Genomic DNA, 4,299 nt, shown 5'->3' with positions numbered 1-4,299 from the left:
AATAGGACATTGTGTAAGTCCATAATGATAAACAGACGAGCTTATAATAGGACATTGTGTACGTCCATAATGATAAACAGACGAGCTAATAATAGGACATTGTGTAAGTCCATAATGATAAACAGACAAGCTTATAACAGGACATTGTGTACGTCCATAATGATATAAAAATACCATGTCTTTAATGATATCAGAAATATCACTAACAGTATTATTTTAAACCGAATCTGTCTTACAAACTAGTACACCTTTTTCGTAGCCAATTATACATGTTAACTGTACAGGGATATCACAACAAAGATTCTGTGATAAAATAAATCCTTTATTTCGTTTGTAACACTAACAAATTCTACATCTTAAACAAGTTTTGTATATTACAGTGCAATGAAAGACAATATTTTTGTAAGAGAAAATAAACAACTTCATTTTGTGAAACAGTTCAAGTAATTTGGTCAAAAATATAAAAAAGGTTTCAGTTTATTCAGGGATATATTATACTAATATAACGTTCGTAATCAAACAAGACAAAATAAACTTGATATCACTCGACAGATTTCAGAATTTTATAGGGAATGTTAAAGAAAGTTTTTCAGTGTAAAACTGGCGAGTATAAACGAAATCAGTGCGAATGCCGACATCTTCCCCATCCGGGCACTTCCGTTACAGGCCTGGCTCGAGCAATAACAGTATTTGATACTGCAGAAGAACTTCTGGTTGCAGCGTTTCATAAACTCTGTAATACAAAATACAGTACTACAGTTATCACATTTGTTCATTTTAATACATATTTCGCAGGTACGGATCTTGAAATTTTCGACTTCAGGGGCTTAAGTTTGAAATAACCAAACTAGGGGGACGGGGGGTCCTTCTCACACAGGAAATAAGAAATGAAATCTACATGTTAATGGTTGGCTTCTGATGCTATTTAGATGCATATTTTTAAATACAAGTTACTAAATATTTTAGGCGTCAGGTGTTTGTTTATTTTTTAATTCTAGTCTGTCTTTGAAAAAAAATCTACAAATAAAATGGAGGTTTCCAATACGTTTGCAAGTACACATTTTTAAAAAAAATCACATTGCTACAAATTTCCAAAAGATTTAAGTCTTTATTAAATTCCGGCCAGATTACACATTTAAAATGTGTAACGCTATAGATTGTTCAGAGTAGTAAGCTAGCCGGTAGAGGTGCGGTACGGGATAGACTTTCAGGGTCTTGGTTCGAATCCCTGTCGGGTTGTACATTTTCATACCCATCTATAAGCTTAGGAGGGAAACATAATATATGTATATTTACTAACCGCTGTCGGGGTCAGATCCTTTAGACCTACACATCTCCGGACAGGCTGTTGACTGATTATTTATTGAAATTTGCACCTTACACGGCGAGCAATCCATACAATCCGAGCTTGCAAGCTGAGCTGAAAATAAAATTGTAGAGATGTAAAAAAAAAATATCAATTTTGTATTTGAATTGATAATTGCATCTTCTCGGCTCTTTCCGTTAAACTTCGGATAAGGTTAATGAATTACCGCCGAGGTGTCCCGACTTGTTGTAATTTCCACACTGTAATACCGGCGCCAGTGATGACAGGTTGCTGAAGTGATGACAAAACTCCAAATTTGCCGATTACTACAGGTAAAGGCTATAAGCTTAGTTGGTATATTTATATAAAGCAATTAAGATCAATTTCTTTTCGTTGCTTTAGACCTTATATGTAACTTCGTACTCGTAAAATGTTTTAAGTCAATTAGAAGCTATGATAGCATAAATAGGATTTTGTTACGTAGAAAGTCGTGTAAGGAGAAATTATAGACTTATTAGGATTTTAACTACTAATTGGCAGAAAAAACTAACTATGACTATGCTAATTAGAATGTTTGTTTCTTCCTTCTTTTTTATTATATTACAAGAAGAAATAAAATCCTAATAAGTGCCATGTATAAACATCTACTATGATGTTCAAACTAGGATATTAGGCTTTTATTAAAGCTTAACCTTAGGATTTTCCTATTTCTTAAAATGGACTTTCTACGCTCTTCAAAGTCCTCATTAGGTTTTCATTTCTCAACTTTAAATTAGAACTTACAAAGACTAATCCAATTCATACATAAAGGGTTACTAAGTGGCAAAAATAAAATATTTCTCGAATTTAGAGGAAAAAACTATTTTTAATTGCGAGTAACAATTTTGTTTTTGTTATTTCTCCTATTTAGGAACAAGAAAGACCTTATTACGATTTAATAAGTCCTATTTAAAAGTACCATCGTCCATTTGGCTTTGAAGACTTGTTGGTTCTAGTAAGTTTTCATAGATCATTAATATTTTTAGAAACAGGGTGTTTTTCGTACCAAAACATTTTAGAAAATCTGTGTCATTTTTGTTAGAGATTTTCGACCGTGTGACCACATACACGCATCGAGGACATGTAAGAAGGAAAGTGACCGTGCGACCACATACACGCACCACAGGATTTCCCTTCTCATTCGAGAAAGGGACAAAGAGTTGTCCGCCCATTTATCAAAGGGCAGACATTTCCCTAATGATATAATTAAGGAGGCTTATTGATATATCTAAATACGGTATATATACCACTACAGTTATGCAAATCAAGCGGTTATTACAAAACATGAACGTTTCTAAAACGTTTTATATGCATATATATGCGGGAAATATATTTCACACTTTGTTTTCAAATATTAACCTGGGGGCATTACCTATTCTCGACTTTTCCTACTTGTAATAGAAGAGGTTTGGTTTAATTTAAACATATGTATTTAAGCTCGATTGCGGAACAAGTTCTTGCAACTTATATTAATCACTTTCGAATCCGCTTCCTGGAACCAACCATGAATGGTGGCATATGAAGAAACATGGTCGTGACCTGATTACTGCTCGAACCCATGAATCCTGGGTTGAGAGACAGACACCTTAACCACTAGGCCACCGCTCCCCTAGGTAATGTTATGATCGAGCGGCAAAATAATATTTATTAAGCCTAGGCAGCTGACATTGCTGACACCGGTAAGACTGTACAGAGTTGCAAGCTAAATCCGTAACATATTGAATTTGTGAAATGGACTTTTCAAGCTTCCATTTTTTTATTCAATTGTCCATTATAAAGGTAGATATTTAAAAAAGCTAGTCAGTTAACAGCACAATAAAATTACATGATCAGAATACACGGATGTTCCACCTGGCATTTAAACCATCACGGTTCCAGCAGTGTAAAGATGCAGTGTTGTTAACAGTTATCAAATTTACACAAATTTCCTTTGTTTAAACGTGTTGGACTAGTAATCTTAAGGATTGCTGGCTGTGTGGGCTCAAGTCCTGTCAGGGGCACAACATTGTTTCCGTGAGCTCGAAACCTTGCTTGCATGACCCTAAGTTATGATGAGTTATGTGTATAATACGAAATCCCTTTATTTATTTCAAACTTGAGATATTTATTAGAAAATTAATAACCATTTTCACGGATGTCATTTTTAACCTGTTCAAAATATATTACAAAATGGGGAAAACGAGTTCGTGAAGTGTCTCTACTCAGTGGACAGTAGGTTTATAGCAATAAAATTAACCTTATTTGAGTAATGTAATAAGACGAACTGAATGATAACCTACTGGTTGTTAATCAGTAAATTTAGATTTCTGTAATCATTGTATGAATCTGTCATCACCGGTGCCAGTAGTACAGTATGGTGTACATTACCGGTGCCAGTAATACAGCGTGGTGTACATATCCGGTGCCAGTAATACAGGGTGGTGTACATGTCAATTAAGATTTGAACAACTGATTTTGATCTTAACATACAATTTCATATTATATCGATTGTGAAATGTATTTTACGAACGCACGAGTGCATTTACTGGTTGCTGAATGCCTGAGGATAATATAAGTAGCTTTTGATTTGTTTTGAAACAACATTCTTTATGATTTCCATCTAATTAATAACAACAACTTAACTATTTCATTTCATTGATGCATATCTGTTTGGCTCTTTGTAATAATAATAATAATAATAATAATAATAATAATATTTATAATAATAATAATAATAATAATGAAATAATATTTTTGATGATAATATAATAAGTATAATAATAATAATAATAATTGTCATCATAATAATAATCATAATGATTAAAATAACACTGCTACTACTACTTGATGATGATGTTAATGATGATGATAATATTAATATTAAAATAATAATAATAATAAAAATAATAATAATAATAATGATGATACTGGTGGTGGTGACGACGACGATAATAATAATAATATATTATGGTGAT

The 4,299-nt window shown here is 32.8% G+C and overlaps 1 long non-coding RNA gene across 1 annotated transcript; it reads right to left on the bottom strand.

Moving 5' to 3' along the window:
* Window positions 1-301: 301 nt before the first annotated feature.
* Window positions 302-3,987, bottom strand: LOC132718485 (uncharacterized). The gene is made up of 2 exons (XR_009624094.1): window positions 1,301-3,987; window positions 302-733 (listed from the first exon to the last, which is right to left on the bottom strand). It is a non-coding gene; the product is annotated as an uncharacterized LOC132718485 (long non-coding RNA).
* Between the last annotated feature and the right edge of the window lie 312 nt (window positions 3,988-4,299).

Source organism: Ruditapes philippinarum, unplaced genomic scaffold (genome assembly GCF_026571515.1).
Source record: "Ruditapes philippinarum isolate M1 unplaced genomic scaffold, ASM2657151v2 ctg5014_1_1_1_1, whole genome shotgun sequence".
In the NCBI taxonomy this organism is placed as follows: Eukaryota; Metazoa; Mollusca; class Bivalvia; order Venerida; family Veneridae; genus Ruditapes; species Ruditapes philippinarum.
Note: the sequence above shows the minus strand (reverse complement) of the source record. Positions and strands in the feature narration are given on the sequence as shown.